The sequence below is a fragment of the Pseudophryne corroboree genome, chromosome 8 (genome assembly GCF_028390025.1).
Source record: "Pseudophryne corroboree isolate aPseCor3 chromosome 8, aPseCor3.hap2, whole genome shotgun sequence".
NCBI classification, from domain to species: Eukaryota; Metazoa; Chordata; class Amphibia; order Anura; family Myobatrachidae; genus Pseudophryne; species Pseudophryne corroboree.
The window spans coordinates 111,875,183-111,903,133 of NC_086451.1; the positions used below are offsets into that span (position 1 = coordinate 111,875,183).

The following is a 27,951-nucleotide window of genomic DNA, read 5'->3' on the forward strand; positions in this document are numbered from 1 at the left end:
CCATAGCTATTAGAGATACCCCTGACTCAAGCTGGTTGTCAACTCAGTACATGGGATTTGCACCTATGAATTGACTGGTATTTCAGTTTACATCAATACAATTGTTTTATGATGTGATAAGAAGATTATTAAGAATCTAACAGTCATGTCTAATGTTTTTTAGTGTCCAACCGTACCGGTTGGTAATTATAGTGATTGTTCTCCAGGATACCTTATCCTTTTTAATTTCAACTAATTAAAAAATAAGAATTTACTTACCGATAATTCTATTTCTCGTAGTCCGTAGTGGATGCTGGGGACTCCGTCAGGACCATGGGGAATAGCGGCTCCGCAGGAGACAGGGCACAAAAGTAAAAGCTTTAGGATCAGGTGGTGTGCACTGGCTCCTCCCCCTATGACCCTCCTCCAAGCCTCAGTTAGGATACTGTGCCCGGACGAGCGTACACAATGAGGAAGGATTTTGAATCCCGGGTAAGACTCATACCAGCCACATCAATCACACTGTACAACCTGTGATCTGAACCCAGTTAACAGCATGATAACAGCGGAGCCTCTGAAAAGATGGCTCACAACAATAATAACCCGATTTTTGTAACAATAACTATGTACAAGTATTGCAGACAATCCGCACTTGGGATGGGCGCCCAGCATCCACTACGGACTACGAGAAATAGAATTATCGGTAAGTAAATTCTTATTTTCTCTGACGTCCTAAGTGGATGCTGGGGACTCCGTCAGGACCATGGGGATTATGCCAAAGCTCCCAAACGGGCGGGAGAGTGCGGATGACTCTGCAGTACCGAGTGAGAGAACTCCAGGTCCTCCTCAGCCAGGGTGTGCCCCTGACCAAGTAGCAGCTCGGCAAAGTTGTAAAGCCGAGACCCCTCGAGCAGCCGCCCAAGATGAGCCCACCTTCCTTGTGGAATGGGCATTTACATATTTTGGCTGTGGCAGGCCTGCCACAGAATGTGCAAGCTGAATTGTACTACACATCCAACTAGCAATCGTCTGCTTAGAAGCAAGAGCACCCAGTTTGTTGGGTGCATACAGGATAACAGCAAGTCAGTTTTCCTGACTCCAGCCGTCCTGGAACCTATATTTTCAGGGCCCTGACAACATCTAGCAACTTGGAGTCCTCCAAGTCCCTAGTAGCCGCAGGTACCACAATAAGCTGGTTCAGGTGAAACGCTGACACCACCTTAAGGAGAAACTGGGGACGAGTCCGCAGCTCTGCCCTGTCCGAATGGACAATCAGATATGGGCTTTTGTGAGACAAAGCCGCCAATTCTGACACTCGCCTGGCCGAGGCCAGGGCCAACATCATGGTCACTTTCCATGTGAGATATTTCAAATCCACAGATTTGAGCGGTTTAAACCAATGTGATTTGAGGAATCCCAGAACTACATTGAGATCCCACAGTGCCACTGGAGGCACAAAAGGGGGTTGTATATGCAGTACTCCCTTGACAAACTTCTGGACTTCAGGAACTGAAGCCAATTCTTTCTGGAAGAAAATCGACAGGGCCGAAATTTGAACCTTAATGGACCCCAATTTGAGGCCCATAGACACTCCTGTTTGCAGGAAATGCAGGAATCGACCGAGTTGAAATTTCTTCGTGGGGCCTTCCTGGCCTCACACCACGCAACATATTTTCGCCACATGTGGTGATAATGTTGTGCGGTCACCTCCTTCCTTGCTTTGACCAGGGTAGGAATGACCTCTTCCGGAATGCCTTTTTTCCTTAGGATCCGGGGTTCAAACCGCCATGCCGTCAAACGCAGCCGCGGTAAGTCTTGGAACAGACATGGTACTTGCTGAAGCAAGTCCCTTCTTAGCGGCAGAGGCCATGAGTCCTCTGTGAGCATCTCTTGAAGTTCCGGGTACCAAGTCCTTCTTGGCCAATCCGGAGCCACGAGTATAGTTCTTACTCCTCTACGTCTTATAATTCTCAGTACCTTAGGTATGAGAAGCAGAGGAGGGAACACATACACCGACTGGTACACCCACGGTGTTACCAGAACGTCCACAGCTATTGCCTGAGGGTCTCTTGACCTGGCGCAATACCTGTCCAGTTTTTTGTTCAGGCGGGACGCCATCATGTCCACCTTTGGTCTTTCCCAACGGTTCACAATCATGTGGAAGACTTCCCGATGAAGTCCCCACTCTCCCGGGTGGAGGTCGTGCTGAGGAAGTCTGCTTCCCAGTTGTCCACTCCCGGAATGAACACTGCTGACAGTGCTATCACATGATTTTCCGCCCAGCGAAGAATCCTTGCAGTTTCTGCCATTGTCCTCCTGCTTCTTGTGCCGCCCTGTCTGTTTACGTGGGCGACTGCCGTGATGTTGTCCCACTGGATCAATACCGGCTGACCTTGAAGCAGAGGTCTTGCTAAGCTTAGAGCATTGTAAATTGCTCTTAGCTCCAGTATATTTATGTGGAGAGAAGTCTCCAGACTTGATCACACTCCCTGGAAATTTTTTCCTTGTGTGACTGCTCCCCAGCCTTTCAGGCTGGCATCCGTGGTCACCAGGACCCAGTCCTGAATGCCGAATCTGTGGCCCTTTAGTAGATGAGCACTCTGCAGCCACCACAGAAGAGACACCCTTGTCCTTGGAGACAGGGTTATCCGCTGATGCATCTGAAGATGCGATCCGGACCATTTTTCCAGCAGATCCCACTGAAAAGTTCTTGCGTGAAATCTGCCGAATGGAATCGCTTCGTAAGAAGCCACCATTTTTCCCAGGACCCTTGTGCAATGATGCACTGACACTTTTCCTGGTTTTAGGAGGTTCCTGACTAGCTCGGATAACTCCCTGGCTTTCTCCTCCGGGAGAAACACCTTTTTCTGGACTGTGTCCAGAATCATCCCTAGGGACAGCAGACGTGTCGTCGGAGACAGCTGCGATTTTGGAATATTTAGAATCCACCCGTGCTGTCGTAGAACTACTTGAGATAGTGCTACTCCGACCTCCAACTGTTCTCTGGACCTTGCCCTTATCAGGAGATCGTCCAAGTAAGGGATAATTAAGACGCCTTTTCTTTGAAGAAGAATCATCATTTCGGCCATTACCTTGGTAAAGTCCCGGGGTGCCGTGGACAATCCAAACGGCAGCGTCTGAAACTGATAGTGACAGTTTTGTACCACGAACCTGAGGTACCCTTGGTGAGAAGGGCAAATTTGGACATGGAGGTAAGCATCCTTGATGTCCAGGGACACCATATAGTCCCCTTCGCTATCACTGCTCTGAGTGACTCCATCTTGATTTGAACCTTTGTATGTAAGTGTTCAAATATTTCAGATTTAGAATAGGTCTCACCGAGCCGTCTGGCTTCAGTACCACAATATAGTGTGGAATAATACCCCTTTCCTTGTTGTAGGAGGGGTACTTTGATTATCACCTGCTGGGAATACAGCTTGTGAATTGTTTCCAATACTGCCTCCCTGTCGGAGGGAGACGTTGGTAAAGCAAACTTCAGGAACCTGCGAGGGGGAGACGTCTCGAATTTCCAATCTGTACCCCTGGGATACTACTTGTAGGATCCAGGGGTCCACTTGCGAGTGAGCCCACTGCGTGCTGAAACTCTTGAGACGACCCCCCACCGCACCTGTTTGTACGGCCCCAGCGTCATGCTGAGGACTTGGCAGAAGCGGTGGAAGGCTTCTGTTCCTGGGAATGGGCTGCCTGCTGCAGTCTTCTTCCCTTACCTCTATCCCTGGGCAGATATGACTGGCCTTTTGCCCGCTTGCCCTTATGGGGACGAAAGGACTGAGGCTGAAAAGACGATGTCTTTTTCTGCTGAGATGTGACTTGGGGTAAAAAAGGTGGATTTTCTAGCTGTTGCCGTGGCCACCAGGTCTGATGGACCGACCCCAAATAACTCCTCCCCTTTATACGGCAATACTTCCATGTGCCGTTTGGAATCTGCATCACCTGACCACTGTCGTGTCCATAAACATCTTCTGGCAGATATGGACATCGCACTTACTCTTGATGCCAGAGTGCAAATATCCCTCTGTGCATCTCGCATATATAGAAATGCATCCTTTAAATGCTCTATAGTCAATAAAATACTGTCCCTGTCAAGGGTATCAAGATTTCCAGTCAGGGAATCCGACCAAGCCACCCCAGCGCTGCCCATCCAGGCTGAGGCGATCGCTGGTCGCAGTATAACACCAGTATGTGTGTATATACTTTTTAGGATATTTTCCAGCCTCCTATCAGTTGGCTCCTTAAGGGCGGCCGTATCTGGAGACGGTAACGCCACTTGTTTTGATAAGCATGTGAGCGCCTTATCCACCCTAAGGGGTGTTTCCCAACGCGCCATAACTTCTGGCGGGAAAGGGTATACCGCCAATAATTTTCTATCGGGGGAAACCCACGCATCATCACACACTTCATTTAATTTATCTGATTCAGGAAAAACCACATGTAGTTTTTTCACACTCCACATAATACCCTTTTTTGTGGTACTTGTAGTATCAGAAATATGTAACATCTCCTTCATTGCCCTTAACAAGTAACGTGTGGCCCTAAAGGAAAATACGTTTGTTTCTTCACCGTCGACACTGGAGTCAGTGTCCGTGTCTGTGTCTGTGTCGACCGACTGAGGTAAAAGGACGTTTTAACGCCCCTGACGGTGTTTTAGACGCCTGGACAGGTACTAATTGGTTTGCCGGCCGTCTCATGTCGTCAACCGACCTTGCAGCGTGTAGACATTATCACGTAATTCCTTAAATAAGCCATCCATTCCGGTGTCGACTCCCTAGAGAGTGACATCACCATTACAGACAATTGCTCCGCCTCCTCACCAACATCGTCCTCATACATGTCGACACACACGTACCGACACACAGCACACACACAGGGAATGCTCTGATAGAGGACAGGACCCCACTAGCCCTTTGGGGAGACAGAGGGAGAGTTTGCCAGCACACACCAAAAACGCTATAATTATACAGGGACAACCTTTATATAAGTGTTTTTCCCTTATAGCATTTTAATATATATAGTTATATCGCCAAATAAGTGCCCCCCCTCTCTGTTTTAACCCTGTTTCTGTAGTGCAGTGCAGGGGAGAGCCTGGGAGCCTTCCCACCAGCATTTCTGTGAGGGAAAATGGCGCTGTGTGCTGAGGAGAATAGGCCCCGCCCCCTTTTCGGCGGGCTTCTTCTCCCGTTTTTCTGAGACCTGGCAGGGGTTAAATACATCCATATAGCCCCCAGGGGCTATATGTGATGTATTTTTAGCCAGAATAAGGTACTATCATTGCTGCCCAGGGCGCACCCCCCAGCGCCCTGCACCCTCAGTGACCGTTGCTATGAAGTGTGCTGACAACAATGGCGCACAGCTGCAGTGCTGTGCGCTACCTTATGAAGACTGAAAAGTCTTCTGCCGCCGGTTTCTGGACCTCTTCACTTTTCGGCATCTGCAAGGGGGTCGGCGGCGCGGCTCCGGGACGAACCCCAGGGTGAGACCTGTGTTCCGACTCCCTCTGGAGCTAATGGTGTCCAGTAGCCTAAGAAGCCAATCCATCCTGCACGCAGGTGAGTTCACTTCTCTCCCCTAAGTCCCTCGTAGCAGTGAGCCTGTTGCCAGCAGGACTCACTGAAAATAAAAAACCTAACAAAACTTTTACTCTAAGCAGCTCTTTAGGAGAGCCACCTAGATTGCACCCTTCTCGGCCGGGCACAAAAATCTAACTGAGGCTTGGAGGAGGGTCATAGGGGGAGGAGCCAGTGCACACCACCTGATCCTAAAGCTTTTACTTTTGTGCCCTGTCTCCTGCGGAGCCGCTATTCCCCATGGTCCTGACGGAGTCCCCAGCATCCACTTAGGACGTCAGAGAAATATATTTTTATATTCTCTATCTTTATTCTAACTAAGAGTGCGCCTACAATAGAGTCTTCTTTTCTTGTTTGTATATTCTCTGCAATTTGAACAGTTTTCATATGCTATAAATGATGCATAACTGATAGAGCCTAAATTTTTTATCAAGAGGAGCAATTGGTGGGCTACTCTGTACAAAAGAGCTGTGGATGAATAAAAGGGTAACGCATACTGTATATGCTTTTCTTATCCACTTGCCTGGCATGGTCGTATCAGATGCGACCATACCAGCAATTGCTTTATCTGATCTGGTTGCACAGGATGCGACCAGTCATATAAACAGTGTTAGCAGCTGCAGGGAAGGGAAATTTCCCTCCGTTGCTGCTCTCAGAGGGACTGGAAGGTCCCTCCGCCTCCCTGCACCCTCCCCTCAGTGTTGCAGGACACCCCACCCAGCGGCTGCAGACAATAGCAGCCGCTGGGAAAGTGCAAACCCCCACCACCACCACACACACACCCCTGTGTACCTGCCATCTATCTGGGTTGTAAAAAGTAAAGTTGCGATGTTGCCGATGATCCAATGTTCCTGACCAATGTTCCAATGTTTGAAAAAAAATGCAATTTAAAAAAAAAAAAAATCTTTTTTTTTTTACTAAATCATTTTGTATAAGGTTCATTTTATGTTCTTCACCTAATGCAATCATAAAAAAAAACACATGACAATTTCTCGGCGGTTTATGCAGAAAAAAATTGTCAGTTAACTGGTTAAAGACTTAGCGGGGTAGATGTATGCAACCTTAAAGAGAGATATAGTGGTAAAAGATATAGGGGGATATTTAATAAAACATAATTATCTCATAAAAACTGGAAAATGTGATATTTTTGTTTTATGGAGCTGGAGATAAATATCTCCTCTTCAGTGACATTTGGAGCACAGTCTAAAATTCAAACAGGGAAGCCACACCAACTGCCAGTGAGTCATGAACAGCAATGTCTGGCCGTGTTTGGGGTGGCAGTTGATGTGGCTCCCCTATTTGAATTGTGGACTGCTCTGCACCTGCCTTTGAACAGGAGATCCACCTGCAGAGAACATAAATATCACACTTTCCAGCTTTTATGAGATAATTATGTTTTATTAAATATCCCCCAAAGTATAGTACTAAGTTGACCATTCAACTTCGAACTGCAAGATTAAGAGCTGTGTTTGAAAAATGTCAGTTAGGGCTAGATTTATCAAAGCTAGGAGAGAGATAAAGTGGTGAGAAATAAAGTACCAACCAACTGTCAGTTTACAGGCTGTGTTTGAAAAATGACAATTAGTAGCTGATTGTTTCGTACATAGAGAGGTCTATGTACTAAGCTTTGGAGATAGAAAAAGTTAGCGGAGTTAAATTACCAATCAACCAGCCAGGGCCAGCAACCATTAGGGGTAGACTGCTGGGATTTCGATACTGGGCCCAAAAAAAACAGGTTACCCAGCAGCAGATCACGGACCAGCAGCCAGGCATGCATTGACAGTGGTGGCAGTTTGAATTTTGATTGGCTGCTGGTCGCAGCTTGCAGACCAGCAGCCAATCAGGAGCGGTCACTGCAACCACTCCTGATTGACTGCAGGTCTGTGAGCTGCAAATGACTTGCAGATGTTACTATTCCCTGCAGCAGCGGCTATACAAGAAAACCTGCACTGTACTGAGCCACTATCAGCTATAAACCATAGGCAACAGCGGCAGTACAGGACAGCCTGCACACACTTCACATAAAGGCACCTAGACAAATTGGGGGAGTCCCAAGTGCCACCTAACCAATGGAGCAAGCAAACCGAACTGGACTTCTCTGCCCTCTGCACTGATTGCCCGACTGGCTGTAATCACTTGTACTCCCAATGGCTTATGCCATTTAAACATCAGACGTCAATACCACGACATTTATAGGGCTGGACTGTTTCACCGTTGGGCATTGAGAGTTTATTACCGCCACGGATTCACACACAGGACCACAGGTGAGCAAGCCAGACATCTGCAGCACCTGAATTGTTCTTAACAAACTATGTACTATATTATATTTATACTTATACCTGTGACCTAATAGTGCCTAAGTGAGGAGGCGGAGCTCCACATTACACTTTATTTATGGCTATGTCTAAATCCAGGTTGGCAAAAAGACCTCTGACATCAGCAGGAGGAGGAGCAAGGCCCAAAAATGGTACCCGAAATGTACCATGCCACCCTGCCAAAGACCATCCCATCCTGTCCTCTGCCCCCCCCCCCCCCCAGGTCCATCCTTTCCTGTCTCCTGTGCCCCCCCCCCCGCTGTATTTTGCCACGCATAACCATGTATAGTTATTCCTGTGTCCCCTCCCCCACAAAGGTCCAGCAATCTATTCCCCCACCCCCACCCAGTCCAGCCTTCTGGTTTTCTGTGTGTGTATTTACATCAGTTTTCTCTCCTACAGTATATTTATTTGTATAGTTTTATATATTATATGATAAATTAACATGTTATAACACCCACCCTCGCAGCCCAAACTTTGACTTCTTTTTTCCATTGGTTTATGCACCAATTGATGCCCCATTCCTGCTGTAGCTCTACTCACATTATCCAGAGCACTGCCCATCTTTCTTTTTTTTTTCTTTTTTCTTTTTTTTTTGGGGGGGGGGGGGGGGGGGGAGAGGGCAATGCCCATTTTGTCAGGCCTGGGCCCCACAATTTCTGATGGCAGCCCTGCAACCAGCTCCTGTCATTTTTTAAACACAGCCTTTAGCATAGCAGTTAGGAGCTGATTGACTGGTACTTTCTCACCATCCACTTTATCTCTCTCCAATGCTTAGTACATACACCCCAATCTCTTTCTACTTTAACTCTCTCCAAACTTTAACAAATTTCTCTCAAACTGAGAGAAAACCAATCTTTGATCCCTTGATTAGGGGCCAAATCAGACCCTGTTGCAGGTGTGCTAAAATGGCTATGAAGCGATTTCTGCACTTCTGCGCATGCGCGTCTTCAGAACGCAGTTTAAGACCTGGAGGGGGGGCCAGAACGAGGTGTCAACGCTGCACTTTGTAGGCGTTGACACTCCATTTTAGGGGCGTGGTCTGGACAATGCAGGTGTGTCTGGACCAGGGGTGTAGTGAGGGTGGCTCCGGTGGAGCGTGAGCTCCGGGCGCCTAAAAAGTTAGAGGGCGCACTGCCACCCCCCTTCCGTGGGCCACTGTACTTGCAGCCACAGAGCAGGAGGAGGAGAAGGAGCGGGGGCGCACACTAACTTGGAGACTAGGTAGGAATCAGGGCAGGCCAGAGGTGACAGCTGGAGATAATGACAGCCGGTACATGGCGAAGCTCTGCCCGTCCTCTTTATATGTCTCTTTTGGTGCATTCATTTTATTGAGAGATTTGGTCTGTGGGGTTGTGGGAGCGGGTGTCACATTTGGGCATTGTTTTCATTGACGTATTGGGAGATTATCAAATTTGGAAGGATCAGTTTTGGGGCATTATTTTTATTTGGAGATGGGGTAATCAGGTTTGTGGGGAGTTATATTTGGGGCTTTATTTTTATTGAAGAATTTTGGGGGGTTGTGAGGTCAGGTCAGTCGAGGCACATATAGTGTTTTTAATGTATTTGAATTAAACAAGTAAATAGTTCAATACAGCTGTGTATAAGGGGCTCAACCATAGTGTGGCATAACGTGCATAAGGGGTACTACTGTGTGGTGTAATGTGAATAACGGACACTACTGTGCGGTGTCATGTGAATTGGTACTGTTCTGTGGCCATGCCCCTTACCAATGAAGCCATTATTTATTTATTTTTACCAATTATTATATAGCACACATATATTCCGCAGCACTTTACAGAGAATATTTTGCCATTCACATCAGTCCCTGCCCCATGGGAGCTTACAATCTATATTCCTTACCACACACACACACACACACACACACACACACACACACACACACACACACACACACACACACACACACCAGGGTTAATTTTTGGTGGGAGCCAATTAACGTACCAGTATGTTTTTGTATTGCGGGAGGAAACTGGAGTACCCGGAAGAAACCCACGCAATCATGGTGAGAATATACAAACTCCACACAGTTAGGGCAATGGTGGGAATCGAACTCATGACCTCAGTGCTCTGAGGCAATAATACTAATCATTACACCGTCCATACTGCCATACCCCTATATTGTGGTTGCAAGCCTTTGGCACGCACTGACCCTATTTTAAACATTGGGGAAAAGGAAAGTTTTGCCCTGATCTCCACAACGTCTAGAACAGGCCCTGTCACAATTTAGGATTTTTAAATATTGTTTATTTTCAAATGTAACACGCCAACATATGTTGGCTAGGTGCCCAATTCAGTAGAAGGGAGGGGGCGCCAAAATATACCCTTGCTCCGGGCACCATGGCGCCTAGCTACACCTCTGGTCTGGACCATTTGCGGGGTGGATAGCAACGGCTGCATGATGTCACATGCAGCCGCTGTGACCCTTAACATGGCGGATAGTCATCTGCCTACACAGCTAGACTGTGCAGTCAGAGGGCTACTCGAAACATGTGAAAGCATTGTCGCCGTGCAATGCTCTCGCACGCGTACGGGGGGATGGGTGATCAGGATCCGGAATGCGGAACGGACATGCCCGGTGCTGGCGCCCCCCACATGTCAAAGAAACTGATCATAGATGTGCGTTTTCTCGCACATCTACGATCAGGTCTGAATCAGGCCCTTTGTTGTTATCACACATTATATAACATGAATTCTCAAACAGCAAATAAATTCACATCACACTTGTAATCCACTTAATAATAAAAAATATAAAGCTCAAAGCTAGTTACAGGATAACATGAAAACATGTTTTCTTCAAGGTGATACCATATTGGGTATTGATCGTCATTAGGGAGTTTGAGTGTAGTAGTTTATAATAACAATGCTTAATCAATAGAATCAATCATCATTTTGCAGCCAACTGTCTCTCGGCGAATGAGTTAAAAGTTATATTTATCTATTACATTTACAAACCACATTACCTACAAGCTATATGAAGTCTGAGGTTGCTATTTTTCAAACTCATGTCACACTCTAGAAAATGATTTTTTTTTTTCTCTGTTTTTGCTAGATTGGAGCAGTTTGCTAAATAAAAGCCACACGTCTCCATATTCCTGAGGTTAGTTTATAATAACCATAAAGACATTGCATTGATGAATGTCAAAATAATACCTTAGGCTTGATCGACTGTCGTTGTCTAACTCACCTGATTCTCAGAGAGGCCCTATTCAACATTTAATTGAATATCTGAATAATCTTTTCATTCCGCCAAGCCACAAAGAATGTTGGCTAAATAATGTTGACTCACTTCATACGGAGGCAGCAAGCAGTTGGTCGTGGCACAATGGAACTCATCACATATACAGACGTGCCTTGGATTATTTCTATGCCCTCAAGTGTTCTCCTCATTCAGAACTGCTTTTGTTTAGCAGAAGCTGTTGATAACTTGGAAATGGTTAAGGGAATGTGCTGGCTTATAAAAAGCCCTTTCCCCCCTTCTACAGTGACTGCTCTATGAATGCAAGACATGAAATCGAATGACAGGTCAACCCATTAAAGCTCTATTAAGTCCTTCTGCAGAATGGATGCTTACCTGAGTGAACTTCATAAATATTGCTGTTTTCAGAAGCTTCAATATTAATTAAAACACTTTACCTGCTCAGGAGAGAAATCTATTTAGCAGCACAAATAGAAGCCTCTCCAGTCAATGCCTTCGCTTTGATTGTGTGGGAGATGTGGAAATTCTCTTGATCAAAGCAATTGCTTCGTGAATGTGAGATGAAACTCAGCTCTGTACAGCTGAGCCTGCAACAGCAATGAATGTACAGAGGTGAGGGAAAGAGTGTTAGTAATAGACTATAAACATTAGCAAGGAGCGTTACCAAACATGGCATTTGTGGCTATTGTTCAGTACGGCATTTACAGACGTGCGTGGTGGACACTACCAGCAGAGCTAATTTGCGACTCTTACGGGAAATAGTATGTTCATGACTGGAGTGATACAAGGTGAATAAGCAGAATAACAGATGGATATACTGTGTATATGTATAGAGTTGGGGTGGATCGGCACTCACTTGCGATAATTGCTTGAACAGTGACTGAAACATCCGGCCTGGCATGAAGCGTAGCTGAATCCCAGCTCGCTGGTGGGTATGCATCAGTAACTATTTAAGGCATATCATGAGCCCATTCTGGGCTGTTTTTCACGTTGTACCAATGTATACATGTATTCCTTAAAAAAGAGGCATTATTGGCCTCAAAATGTCAGACTGTTGGTACATGTTGCATGCATAATATAATTATTTAACCATCATGTGGGAGTGAGACTGCTTTTTTTGGAGTAACATATATACAAACACAGGGCCAGATTACCAATGGGGCAGATGGAGCAGCTCCAGGCCTCTACAATAATATAAACCCACCATCATGGCAGCATGCTCACACAGTCAGACAAAAATCACATGTATTAAAATTCTCTTTTTAGTTTTCGAGCAAAAATTATGCAATTTAACTCATTTCATTTACTAAGGGAGACAGTTGGGCTGATAGTATAGTGGGTGTACACATCCATGTGGCACTGGCCACACCCACACAGTACTGATAACAGCTCCTCCCCTTCTCAGTATAGGCCCTTGAACATTTTCAGCCCCAGGCCCATGTGGCCCTTAATCCGGATCTGTATATATATATATATATATATATATATATATATATATACATATACATACATACAGGGACAGCACAAACTTTTTGGTTTGAAGGCCAAGATGTAATTTCATTTTGGTGCCCTTAAATTGAAGAATCGAAGAATGTCACCCCTTCAAGGGCATCTAAACATCCCCGCCACACCACCTGCCGGATGACATCTATCTATCTATCTATCTATCTGTCTGTCTGTCTGTCTGTCTGTCTGTCTCTCTGTCTGTCTGTCTGTCTGTCTGTCTGTCTGTCTGTCTGTCTGTCTATCTATCTATCTATCTATCTATCTATCTATCTAATGCTGGCCATACATCAGGATGACCAGCATCCAATCCGATTCCAGGCACGATTTGCCTTCAATTCCCCGGGCAGCTCTGAACACATGATTTGGGCTCTGGACACACGACGGGTCGTTAAACGATCAATGGTGTGCCTCACCAAAAAGAAAAATGATAAAAAAAATGCAGGGAAATGCCACTCAAAATCATGCGATGTATCGTATGTACATCAAACATGGTACAATGTGCATATGATTACGATGGATAATATGGGTTGCACATATGATCATTTGATGCTACGTGCGACCCGCAGGGCCGTGCTTCGTATCGTAATCGTGCATAAAACATGCATGATGTGCACACAATGCATCAATCAACGCGTCGATATTGTGTATTGTGCGCATGATATTGACCTGACGTACGGCCAGCATATCTCTATACTCATTTATGTAATAAACACACATTTATGTAATAAACAGCATATAAGAACCTATGGGGCATGCAGATAATAGTGAATTAGAAGAAAAAAACAACATTAAGGGGCCCATTTACCATTTATTGAGGTTTAGACTTGATAAATAGAATTTCTTATTGTTACTATTTGGAACATAAGAAATTAATTCTCGCCAAGACAAATCACATCCAGGGATAGTGGTGGACCTACATTTTTGGGACCCTGAATCATGAACTGTAATTGGGGCCCCTTTGCAACCAGCAACAATAAGGGAACATCCAGCAATGTCCAAAGGGCCTTTCTGCCCTTGCAAGGACCTCAGGCCCACATGGCGGGGAATGGGGTTTTGGGGTGGAGTCACTGGCGTTTCTATAATGGGTGCAGTGTGCACACGCTGCACCCATTTTCTAAATACTCACCCCTCCGGAGTCCCGCGGCAACGTCCACGGCGGTATTAAAACATTTTCACGGAGTTCTGTGCATGGACAGTAGAGAAATCTCAGGGAAAATGGCTGCCGTGCCATTTTCCTGGAGATCTGCGCATGCGCAGTAGAGTCTGAGTGCTCTAGTGCTCAGACTCTCAGCGCTGCCGGCAGAGAGGAGGGGGCCCGAATGGAGGAGGCCATACAGTGAGCCCCTTCCCATCAACCTGTGTCTGTGGGGACAGGTCAGGTATTTGGCACCGTGAGAGAGTCTGCAAGGGCAGATGTGGTGGGTGACAGGGTGAAAATCTGTGGGGCAGGTCTGATTAAAGTTTACCTCTCACAGTACTCCCCCTTCTGTAATCACCTAACAGCACCCCCCCTCCCTTTCTATAATCATCTCATAGAACTCCCACTCAGTGTGTGGAAAGTGAGTGGCACCTGTAAAAAAAGTAGTGATGAGCGGGTTCGGTTTCCGAGAAACCGAACCCACCCGAGCTTTACCTTTTTTTACACGGGTCCGAGCAGACTCGGATCCTCCCCCCTTGCTCGGCTAACCCGAGCGCGCCCAAACGTCATCATCCCGCTGTCGGATTCTCGCGAGATTCGGATTCTATAAGCAGCCGCGCGTCGCCGCCATTTTCACACGTGCATTGAGATTGATAGGGAGAGGACGTGGCTGGCGTCCTCTCCGTTTATACGAGACACTACAGTTGATCTGATTGCTTTGCTTTGCTTGTTTATTTTACTATTGTGGGGAGGATTGGGGAGCAGCTGTTAGGAGGAGTACAGTGCAGAGTTTTGCTGATAGTGACCACCAGTTTTTTATCCGTTCTCTTCTCTGCCTGAAAAAAACGCTCCATACCATATCTGTGCTCAGTGTGCTGCATGATATATCTGTGCTGAGTGCTCACACTGCTTAATTGTGGGGACTGGGGAGCAGCTATAGCAGGAGTACAGTGCAGAGTTTTGCTGACAGTGACCACCAGTATACGTTTGTCTGCCTGAAAAACACTCCTGTGGCTTTTTTTTTTATACTAGTAGTTTAGCAGTTTGCTGACTGACAGTGTCCACCAGGTCCATTATACTGTATATAGCAGTACGGTAGGCCATTGCTGTACCTACCTCTGTGTCGTCACTCGTCATCCATAAAGTATACTATCCATCCATCTACATTGTATACCTGTGGTGGCTTTTTTTTTTATACTAGTAGTTTAGCAGTCTGCTGACAGTGTCCACCAGGTCCATTATACTGTATATAGCAGTACGGTAGGCCACTGCTGTACCTACCTCTGTGTCGTCACTCGTCATCCATAAAGTATACTATCCATCCATCTACATTGTATACCTGTGGTGGCTTTTTTTTTTATACTAGTAGTTTAGCAGTCTGCTGACAGTGTCCACCAGATCCATTATACTGTATATAGCAGTACGGTAGGCCACTGCTGTACCTACCTCTGTGTCGTCATTCGTCATCCATAAAGTATACTATCCATCCATCTACATTGTATACCTGTGGTGGCTTTTTTTTTTATACTAGTAGTTTAGCAGTCTGCTGACAGTGTCCATCAGGTCCATTATACTGTATATAGCAGTACGGTAGGCCACTGCTGTACCTACCTCTGTGTCGTCACTCGTCATCCATAAAGTATACTATCCATCCATCTACATTGTATACCTGTGGTGGCTTTTTTTTAATACTAGTAGTTTAGCAGTCTGCTGACAGTGTCCACCAGATCCATTATACTGTATATAGCAGTACGGTAGGCCACTGCTGTACCTACCTCTGTGTCGTCATTCGTCATCCATAAAGTATACTATCCATCCATCTACATTGTATACCTGTGGTGGCTTTTTTTTTTATACTAGTAGTTTAGCAGTCTGCTGACAGTGTCCACCAGGTCCATTATACTGTATATAGCAGTACGGTAGGCCACTGCTGTACCTACCTCTGTGTCGTCACTCGTCATCCATAAAGTATACTATCCATCCATCTACATTGTATACCTGTGGTGGCTTTTTTTTAATACTAGTAGTTTAGCAGTCTGCTGACAGTGTCCACCAGGTCCATTATACTGTATATAGCAGTACGGTAGGCCACTGCCGTACCTACCTCTGTGCCGTCACTCGTCATCCATAAAGTATACTATCCATCCATCTACATTGTATACCTGTGGTGGCTTTTTTTATACTAGTAGTTTAGCAGTCTGCTGACAGTGTCCACCAGATCCATTATACTGTATATAGCAGTACGGTAGGCCACTGCTGTACCTACCTCTGTGTCGTCACTCGTCATTCATAAAGTATACTATCCATCCATCTACATTGTATACCTGTGGTGGCTTTTTTTTATACTAGTAGTTTAGCAGTCTGCTGACAGTGTCCACCAGGTCCATTATACTGTATATAGCAGTACGGTAGGCCACTGCTGTACCTACCTCTGTGTCGTCACTCGTCATCCATAAAGTATACTATCCATCCATCTACATTGTATACCTGTGGTGGCTTTTTTTTAATACTAGTAGTTTAGCAGTCTGCTGACAGTGTCCACCAGGTCCATTATACTGTATATAGCAGTACGGTAGGCCACTGCCGTACCTACCTCTGTGCCGTCACTCGTCATCCATAAAGTATACTATCCATCCATCTACATTGTATACCTGTGGTGGCTTTTTTTATACTAGTAGTTTAGCAGTCTGCTGACAGTGTCCACCAGATCCATTATACTGTATATAGCAGTACGGTAGGCCACTGCTGTACCTACCTCTGTGTCGTCACTCGTCATTCATAAAGTATACTATCCATCCATCTACATTGTATACCTGTGGTGGCTTTTTTTTTATACTAGTAGTTTAGCAGTCTGCTGACAGTGTCCACCAGGTCCATTATACTGTATATAGCAGTACGGTAGGCCACTGCTGTACCTACCTCTGTGTCGTCACTCGTCATCCATAAAGTATACTATCCATCCATCTACATTGTATACCTGTGGTGGCTTTTTTTTTATACTAGTAGTTTAGCAGTCTGCTGACAGTGTCCACCAGGTCCATTATACTGTATATAGCAGTACGGTAGGCCACTGCTGTACCTACCTCTGTGTCGTCACTCGTCATCCATAAAGTATACTATCCATCCATCTACATTGTATACCTGTGGTGGCTTTTTTTATACTAGTAGTTTAGCAGTCTGCTGACAGTGTCCACCAGGTCCATTATACTGTATATAGCAGTACGGTAGGCCACTGCTGTACCTACCTCTGTGTCGTCACTCGTCATCCATAAAGTATACTATCCATCCATCTACATTGTATACCTGTGGTGGCTTTTTTTTTTATACTAGTAGTTTAGCAGTCTGCTGACAGTGTCCACCAGGTCCATTATACTGTATACAGCAGTATGGTAGGCCACTGCTGTACCTACCTCTGTGTCATCACTCGTCATCCATAAAGTATACTATCCATCCATCTACATTGTATACCTGTGGTGGCTTTTTTTTTTATACTTGTAGTTTAGCAGTCTGCTGACAGTGTCCACCAGGTCCATTGTACTGTATATAGCAGTACGGTAGGCCACTGCTGTACCTACCTCTGTGTCATCTCTAGTCATCCATAAAGTATACTATCCATCCATCTACATTGTATACCTGTGGTGGCTTTTTTTTTATACTAGTAGTTTAGCAGTCTGCTGACAGTGTCCACCAGGTCCATTATACTGTATATAGCAGTACGGTAGGCCACTGCTGTACCTACCTCTGTGTCGTCACTCGTCATCCATAAAGTATACTATCCATCCATCTACATTGTATACCTGTGGTGGCTTTTTTTTTTATACTAGTAGTTTAGCAGTCTGCTGACAGTGTCCACCAGGTCCATTATACTGTATATAGCAGTACGGTAGGCCACTGCTGTACCTACCTCTGTGTCGTCACTCGTTATCCATAAAGTATACTATCCATCCATCTACATTGTATACCTGTGGTGGCTTTTTTTTTTTATACTAGTAGTTTAGCAGTCTGCTGACAGTGTCCACCAGGTCCATTATACTGTATATAGCAGTACGGTAGGCCACTGCTGTACCTACCTCTGTGTCGTCACTCGTCATCCATAAAGTATACTATCCATCCATCTACATTGTATACCTGTGGTGCCTTTTAGTAGTGCGCATTAAAATATGGAGAACAAAAATGTGGAGGTTAAAAAAATAGGGAAAGATCAAGATCCACTTCCACCTCGTGCTGAAGCTGCTGCCACTAGTCATGGCCGAGACGATGAAATGCCATCAACGTCGTCTGCCAAGGCCGATGCCCAATGTCATAGTACAGAGCATGTAAAATCCAAAACACAAAAGATCAGTAAAATGCCTCAAAAATCTAAATTAAAAGCGTCTGAGGATAAGCGTAAACTTGCCAATATGCCATTTACGATACGGAGTGGCATGGAACGGCTGAGACCCTGGCCTATGTTCATGGCTAGTGGTTCAGCTTAACATGATGATGGAAGCACTCATCCTCTCGCTAGAAAAAAGAAAAGACTTAAGCTGGCAAAAGCACAGCAAAGAACTGTGCGTTCTTCGAAATCACAAATCCCCAAGGAGAGTCCAATTGTGTCGGTTGCGATGCCTGACCTTCCCAACACTGGACGGGAAGAGCTTGCGCCTTCCACCATTTGCACGCCCCCTGCAAGTGCTGGAAGGAGCACCCGCAGTCCAGTTCCTGATAGTCAAATTGAAGATGTCAGTGTTGAAGTACACCAGGATGAGGATATGGGTGTTGCTGGCGCTGGGGAGGAAATTGACAAGAAGGATTCTGATGGTGAGGTGGTTTGTTTAAGTCAGGCACCCGGGGAGACACCTGTTGTCCGTGGGAGGAATATGGCCCTTGACATGCCTGGTCAAAATACAAAAAAATCAGCTCTTCGGTGTGGAAATATTTCAACACAAATGCGGACAACAGGTGTCAAGCCGTGTGTTGCCTTTGTCAAGCTGTAATAAGTAGGGGTAAGGATGTTAACCACCTCGGAACATCCTCCCTTATACGTCACCTGCAGCGCATTCATCATAAGTCAGTGACAAGTTCAAAAACTTTGGGTGACAGGGGAAGCAGTCCACTGACCACTAAATCCCTTCCTCTTGTAACCAAGCTCCTGCAAACCACACCACCAACTCCCTCAGTGTCAATTTCCTCCTTACCCAGGAAAGCCAATAGTCCTGCAGGCCATGTCACTGGCAAGTCTGACGAGTCCTCTCCTGCCTGGGATTCCTCCGATGCATCCTTGAGTGTAACGCCTACTGCTGCTGGCGCTGCTGTTGTTGCTGCTGGGAGTCGATCGTCATCCCAGAGGGGAAGTCGGAAGACCACTTGTACTACTTCCAGTAAGCAATTGACTGTCCAACAGTCCTTTGCGAGGAAGATGAAATATCACAGCAGTCATTCTGCTGCAAAGCGGATAACTGAGGCCTTGGCAGCCTGGGCGGTGAGAAACGTGGTTCGGGTATCCATCGTTAATTCAGAGCCAACTAGAGACTTGATTGAGGTACTGTGTCCCCGGTACCAAATACTATCTAGGTTCCATTTCTCTAGGCAGGCGATACCGAAAATGTACACAGACCTCAGAAAAAGACTCACCAGTGTCCTAAAAAATGCAGTTGTACCCAATGTCCACTTAACCATGGACATGTGGACAAGTGGAGCAGGGCAGACTCAGGACTATATGACTGTGACAGCCCACTGGGTAGATGTATTGCCTCCCGCAGCAAGAACAGCAGCGGCGGCACCAGTAGCAGCATCTCGCAAACGCCAACTCGTTCCTAGGCAGGCTATGCTTTGTATCACCGCTTTCCAGAATACGCACACAGCTGAAAACCTCTTACGGCAACTGAGGAAGATCATCGCAGAATGGCTTACCCCAATTGGACTCTCCTGGGGATTTGTGACATCGGACAACCCCAGCAATATTGTGCGTGCATTACATCTGGGCAAATTCCAGCATGTCCCATGTTTTGCACATACCTTGAATTTGGTGGTACAGAATTATTTAAAAAACGACAGGGGCGTGCAAGAGATGCTGTCGGTGGCCCGAAGAATTGCGGGCCACTTTCGGCATTCAGACACCGCGTACAGAAGACTGGAGCACCACCAAAAATACCTGAACCTGCCCTGCCATCATCTGAAGCAAGAGGTGGTAACGAGGTGGAATTCAACCCTCTATATGCTTCAGAGGATGGAGGAGCAGCAAAAGGCCATTCAAGCCTATACATCTGGCCACGATATAGGCAAAGGAGGTGGAATGCACCTGTCTCAAGCGCAGTGGAGAATGATTTCAACGTTGTGCAAGGTTCTGCAACCCTTTGAACTTGCCACACGTGAAGTCAGTTCAGACACTGCCAGCCTGAGTCAGGTCATTCCCCTCATCAGGCTTTTGCAGAAGAAGCTGGAGACATTGAAGGAGGAGCTAAAACAGAGCGATTCCGCTAGGCATGTGGGACTTGTGGATGGAGCCCTTCATTCGCTTAACCAGGATTCACGGGTGGTCAATCTGTTGAAATCAGAGCACTACATTTTGGCCACCGTGCTCGATCCTAGATTTAAAACCTACGTTGTATCTCTCTTTCCGGCAGACACAAGTCTGCAGGGGTTCAAAGACCTGCTGGTGAGAAAATTGTCAAGTCAAGCGGAACGTGACCCGTCAACAGCTCCTCCTTCACATTCTCCCGCAACTGGGGGTGCGAGGAAAAGGCTAAGAATTACGAGCCCACCCGCTGGCGGTGATGCAGGGCAGTCTGGAGCGAGTGCTGACATCTGGTCCGGACTGAAGGACCTGCCAACGATTACTGACATGTTGTCTACTGTCACTGCATATGATTCTCTCACCATTGAAAGAATGGTGGAGGATTATATGAGTGACCGCATCCAAGTAGGCACGTCAGACAGTCCGTACGTATACTGGCAGGAAAAAGAGGCAATTTGGAGGCCCTTGCAGAAACTGGCTTTATTCTACCTAAGTTGCCCTCCCTCCAGTGTGTACTCCGAAAGAGTGTTTAGTGCAGCCGCTCACCTTGTCAGCAATCGGCGTACGAGGTTACTTCCAGAAAATGTGGAGAAGATGATGTTCATTAAAATGAATTATAATCAATTCCTCCGTGGAGACATTCACCAGCAGCAATTGCCTCCAGAAAGTACACGGGGACCTGAGATGGTGGATTCCAGTGGGGATGAATTAATAATCTGTGAGGAGGGGGATGTACACAGTGAAAGGGGTGATGAATCGGACGATGATGATGAGGTGGACATCTTGCCTCTGTAGAGCCAGTTTGTGCAAGGAGAGATTGATTGCTTCTTTTTTGGTGGGGGCCCAAACCAACCAGTAATTTCAGTCACAGTCGTGTGGCAGACCCTGTCGCTGAAATGATGGGTTCGTTAAAGTGTGCATGTCCTGTTTATACAACATAAAGGTGGGTGGGAGGGCCCAAGGACAATTCCATCTTGCACCTCTTTTTTCTTTCATTTTTCTTTGCATCATGTGCTGTTTGGGGAGTATTTTTTTGAAGGGCCATCCTGCCTGACACTGCAGTGTCACTCCTAGATGGGCCAGGTGTTTATGTCGGCCACTTGGGTCGCTGAGCTTAGTCACACAGCTACCTCATTGCGCCTCTTTTTTTCTTTGCATCATGTGCTGTTTGGGGACTATTTTTTTCAAGTGCCATCCTGTCTGACACTGCAGTGCCACTCCTAGATGGGCCAGGTGTTTGTGTCGGCCACTAGGGTCGCTTAGCTTAGTCACACAGCTACCTCATTGCGCCTCTTTTTTTCTTTGCATCATGTGCTGTTTGGGGACTATTTTTTTGAAGTGCCATCCTGTCTGACACTGCAGTGCCACTCCTAGATGGGCCAGGTGTTTGTGTCGGCCACTAGGGTCGCTTAGCTTAGTCACACAGCTACCTCATTGCACCTCTTTTTTTCTTTGCATCATGTGCTGTTTGGGGACTATTTTTTTCAAGTGCCATCCTGTCTGACACTGCAGTGCCACTCCTAGATGGGCCAGGTGTTTGTGTCGGCCACTAGGGTCGCTTAGCTTAGTCACACAGCTACCTCATTGCGCCTCTTTTTTTCTTTGCACCATGTGCTGTTTGGGGACTATTTTTTTCAAGTGCCATCCTGTCTGACACTGCAGTCCCACTCCTAGATGGGCCAGGTGTTTGTGTCGGCCACTAGGGTCGCTTAGCTTAGTCACACAGCTACCTCATTGCGCCTCTTTTTTTCTTTGCATCATGTGCTGTTTGGGGACTATTTTTTTGAAGTGCCATCCTGTCTGACACTGCAGTGCCACTCCTAGATGGGCCAGGTGTTTGTGTCGGCCACTAGGGTCGCTTAGCTTAGTCACACAGCTACCTCATTGCGCCTCTTTTTTTCTTTGCATCATGTGCTGTTTGGGGACTATTTTTTTCAAGTGCCATCCTGCCTGACACTGCAGTGGCACTCCTAGATGGGCCAGGTGTTTATGTCGGCCACTTGTGTCGCTTAGCTTAGCCCTCCAGCGACCTCGGTGCAAATTTTAGGACTAAAAATAATATTGTGAGGTGTGAGGTGTTCAGAATAGACTGAAAATTAGTGGAAATTATGGTTATTGAGGTTAATAATACTATGGGATCAAAATGACCCCCAAATTCTATGATTTAAGCTGTTTTTTAGTGTTTTTTGAAAAAAACACCTGAATCCGACAAAAAATTTCCGGTGAGGTTTTGCCAAAACGCGTCCGAACCCAAAACACGGCCGCGGAACCGAACCCAAAACCAAAACACAAAACCCGAAAAATTTCCGGTGCACATCACTAAAAAAAAGAGTAATGATTAATACTTAGAAACTTCTGTTTACAGCTCTTTTGAGAAATGGTTAGGTTGGTGGACCACCAACCTAACCATTTCTCAAAAGAGCTGTAAACAGAAATTTCTAAGTATTAATCATTACTCTTTTTTTACAGGTGCCACTCACTTTCCACACATAATTTAGCGCTCGTTTTTTAACCTATAATCATCATTTTTATCTAAGCTGCTTTTACATAAGCGCAGACAACATTTTTTATTTATTTTACTCCCACTCAGTGCCAGCAAAATTACCTTATAGTGACTCATTGTCCGGGCTCCCCACCTTTCATTGCTCCCAGTCTCCTTCCTAGGAGGGGCCCTCTCGGGCTCCGCCATTCCTGGGAATATCACAAAGAGAAGCTCTGACGGCTTTTGGGAATTGTACTTTAAAACAAATACACTTTTCACGCTATTTACAAAGCGCATATTACAGAGCGCGATCATTATACAGTGCATGCACCAATGACTGTTACTGGGGATGGATCGAGACAAATCCTCTCCCGGTAAATTGTGCAATATGTAGCCCATAGACTATAATGGCTAACGCCATCACTATTGCAATGGGAAACAGTGAAAGAGCAGCAGATATCTTTGATATATACTGCAGAACCCCTGAAATACTTTCAGGGGATACTTACATTATAATTTATGAATATTAGAGAAACCGAATGAATGCATATGAAAAGAAATGGGTTAAACCTCTAGGATGGGGTCTGGCATGGCTGCTAATCAATCTTGGGGGTCATTCCGAGTTGTTCGTTCGTTATATTTTTCTCGCAATGGAGCGATTAGTCGCTAATGCGCATGCGCAATGTCCGCAGTGCGACTGCGCCAAGTAAATTTGCTATGCAGTTAGGTATTTTACTCACGGCATTACGAGGTTTTTTCTTCGTTCTGGTGATCGTAATGTGATTGACAGGAAGTGGGTGTTTCTGGGCGGAAACTGGCCGTTTTATGGGTGTGTGCGAAAAAACGCTACCGTTTCTGGGAAAAACGCGGGAGTGGCTGGAGAAACGGAGGAGTGTCTGGGCGAACGCTGGGTGTGTTTGTGACGTCAAACCAGGAACGAAACTGACTGAACTGATCGCAGTTGCCGAGTAAGTGTGGAGCTACTCAGAAACTGCTAAGAAGTGTCTATTCGCAATTTTGCTAATCTTTCGTTGACAATTTTGATAAGCTAAGATACACTCCCAGTAGGCGGCGGCTTAGCGTGTGCAAAGCTGCTAAAAGCAGCTTGCGAGCGAACAACTCGGAATGAGGGCCATTGTGTACAGAGTATACACCCACACATGACTCGGGCTACACCCACACAGCACTGGTTACTACACCTCTACATCTCAGTATAGGCCCTTGAAAATTTTCAGCTCAAGGCCCATGTGGCCCTTAATCCTGCCCTGAATAAACCAATGCACTGTAGAGAATACACCATAGTCGTGTGCAGTATAAGGTAACATATGTGTATAATGCATAATTCAATTGCACAGACTGGAATCTGATCTATAGAGGCGGAGACGGACCTCAGGGGGTTTCTCCTGCACCCCGGGGGGCCAGTCCAATCCTGGGAACAGTTGTTTCCACATAAGTACTGTGGCCATCCACTTTGATTCTCCTTCTTCAGCTACCCTTCACTCAACAATAGGAAGCTACTGGGTTGCTATCTTTTGCTGTATGCAATTGCAATTATATGCTAATATGGGCAGGAGCCAACCTGGGCATAGGACTGCCACCTTCTATCACATCATTTCCATTGGACAGTGTAAAATAGCTGATACATCAGTACCATCGTTGCAGATCAGGTCATGTCAGAGAGTCTTGAGTGCCTCTGTAGACATGCAGGCTGAGCTGCTCTGCCGGGACGCAGAGAGCTCTCCAGTAGTACAGTATGTAAGATCGCAACTGCTAATTTATGTATGCAAAATGGGGTCTGAGAAGCTACCCATCCACTCCCCGTTACTACCCCCGTTACTACCCCCAAACGTTGTCTTCCTCGGTGTGATCGCAATCACAATTCACTCACAGCGCAGATGCATGCGCAGTGAGAAAATATTGACCGATGTGCACACAATATTGCTACCGCATGTGAATGAGCCTCATTATCACTTTACCCTGAGCATGCATCATCTTTTCAAAGAAACTGCTTTACTCCTGCTTTCCTCATTTATTCTTTACGAAAACAAATTTAATGGAGACTCAATTACACTTGGCAAGTGTTTTCAGTAAACTGTAACTATCTAAGCCATGACTGAGGTGTCCCTGGCACTGATAGGGTAGATTGTAGAACATGAAATCTGTGTGTGTTTTTTTTCCTAATTAGAAATAATCTGCAAGACAGACTGACCGAGGAATTCTCAGATATACTGACGACCCTGTTATCAGAAATCAAGTGACTGAGATAACCATTCCATAAACAGATGTGTTCTGTACTCTGCAATTTAAGGAAATGTAATTAATTAATTTATAATCCAAGTTTATGTGTAATTAATCTCACTGTATACTTTTCTGTAAAGCATACAGTAAGTGTACCTAGTTCTGGCCGGTGAACAATGGTGTATTTATAATGGGTTCAGGGTGGCATGGTGGCCATTTTCCCAGAGATTTGTGCATGCACAGTAGAAAACTCACCGGAAACATGGCGTGATCACCATGTTCCCGGAGACCTGCCCATATGCAGTAGACTGTGGTACAATGCCAGGATCTGCAGCGCCTGCACAGAGCCTGTACACGGGTCTCTCCAATCTTAAAAATTGAGCCATATTTCATGCTGATCTCTGTGCTGCAAATTCTACTGTCCTGCGATGTGAAATTTCGTCCCGTGCAAGTGTGCGATTACATGTGTACGCTGTGCGAAAATTCCCCTCAGTCAGCGGACAGCTGCAAAACTGTTCGCATCATACTCACCATTGAATGTTTTTCCCATTCTGTGCAGTGTGTGCAGTCTGTGCGTAGCTCAATACTTACTCCTCCAGTGCGAAAAAATCAGGCTGATCGGGGTCGGCGCTGACGTCACACCCCTGCCCTGAAACCGCTTGGGAACACCTGCGTTTTACCTGACACTCACAGAAAATGGGCAGTTAAGACCCTTGCCGGTGCGATAAAAAATTTTGCACCATCCCGTCTCTGCTGTCCATCGTGCATGTGCATTGCAATGTATATTCATATGCAGCAGTTCGATAATCGCCCGCTGTGCGAAAACACACAGCAGTGGTCAGGTCTGAATCAGGCCCAAAATGTGCCTACCATCTATTTGCAGAAGAAACTTTTTTTTCTAATTAGGTTGCAATTAACTTACATTGTTTTATTTAAGTTATAACTTATTATTTGTTACCTTTAACAGCAACAGGCTTTGAAACTAGGATGTACTTTTACATTATAATACAGGAAAGGTCTTAAATTCTAAGCTATTGTATAGTGGGAACCTACAATAAGACTGTGCAGGCTACAGAGGGTCATTCAGAGTTGTTAGCAAACCAAAAAAGCACCCTAATGGGCAAAACCATGTGCATTGCAGGGGGAGGGGGGGGGGGGGGAGAATATAACATGTGCAGAGAGAGTTTCCCCACCCAAATCTAAAGGGGGGTACACACGGAGAGAGTTCAAATGTCGGTATTCTGACTGTGTCTGCATTTTGAACATGTCAGCATAATGAATATCGATATTTTGACTGTCGGTCAATGGCTGTCAGTATTATGACCGTCGGTATTGTGTTTTTCGGTAAATCAAGTGCTGCCCTATATAAGGATATTCTTCTGTCCAATGGAAAATTTTAAAAACTGAGAAATAAAAACCTTACAAAAGCCGACATAACTGTTTGCTATAATTTATTTTGTGATGATTTATGTAATCTCATAGCTTCTTCCATTCTTTTCAATAGTCCATTTATTTCAGTGTTGACTTTTTGTACCAGCTGGGCTATTGAAATGAATAGGAAAGAGCTCCATGCCTCTGGCATCTGTATGCATTGACAAACCGATAAAGAAAAACAATAACCTGGCAATTATAATGGTGTTCACAGCAAGCAGTTTTACCATCTTTATAGAGTTTTGTTTTTATATCAAATAAGTAAAAGTGTTTTAGCACCTTAGTGAGTATCATGCATATTTGTGCTTTTATCTTTGGGTCATACTGTATATTTAATTAATGCCCTGGACTAAATCGTCGTGGGGAAGAGGATATTTAATTGAAAAACTTTCCCTGAACGACAAGGTAATTAGCCGTAGGATAAACCAAGTGGCTATTTGAATATGCCCTTTTCTGTTTCTGAATCCTTCTGTCAATGAAAGTGTGGTAAGTAGGATCATGTGATAATAATTTCCACCATGTGATTGAAAATATCGAATAAAAAGAAATTGAATTTTTCATATTTACTCAATGCTGTCAAATGACAGAATGATATACTGTAGTATTGAAAAATCCTATTTTGGTCACAATCACGGACATAGCAATAGTGACTGCATGCAGTACCGTTGCTATGGCGCAGAGAGGCTTAGGCGGCTCCAGACACCGGTCATATAGTTGTCTACCAAGTACTCAGAATTGTCTGCTAAGCAATTGGGACTCACCTGTTGCAAGGCCTAAATAGGGTTATATTCTCCTTTTTTAGTGAATTATGGTCCTTATTCAGTAAGGATTGCAAATTCTGCTTTTTAGCAGAATGTGTAATCCTTTGAATCTCATGCTGGGGGCTGCCTATCGCAGGGCAAGGCAGCCCAGCATGCAGCCCACCGCCCACCCACTGCAATCACGCTGAAATTGCGATTACACAGCAATTTCAGCATGATTGCTGAAATTCTGGATGCCTCTTGCCAGCGTAGCCTGTCTGCGATGGCAGGAGACCAGCCGCCATTTTTTAGTTCGGAGCGGCTGCATGTGACGACACGCAGCTGCCCCAAAAATGATGACGACACGCCCCTGTTCACGCCGCCCACCCCGCAAACACGTCTCTGCCTGTCAATCAGGCAGTGGCATTCGCAGTTAATGCTAACCATTAGAAATAACTGCGAGCGCCCTCGCAGGACGGGACCTGCATGTGCGCAGTTGGGGCCATTGGAAAAAATAAGAATTTACTTACCGATAATTCTATTTCTCGGAGTCCGTAGTGGATGCTGGGGTTCCTGAAAGGACCATGGGGAATAGCGGCTCCGCAGGAGACAGGGCACAAAAAGTAAAGCTTTCCGATCAGGTGGTGTGCACTGGCTCCTCCCCCTATGACCCTCCTCCAGACTCCAGTTAGGTACTGTGCCCGGACGAGCGTACACAATAAGGGAGGAATTTTGAATCCCGGGTAAGACTCATACCAGCCACACCAATCACACTGTACAACCTGTGATCTGAACCCAGTTAACAGTATGATAACAGCGGA

The 27,951-nt window shown here is 45.6% G+C and overlaps 1 protein-coding gene across 2 annotated transcripts in view; it reads right to left on the minus strand.

The window, feature by feature from the left end:
- The window catches only part of NR5A1 (nuclear receptor subfamily 5 group A member 1), a 249,978-nt gene that overhangs the window by 42,464 nt on the left and 179,563 nt on the right, over positions 1 to 27,951 (minus strand). The window lies entirely within an intron of this gene.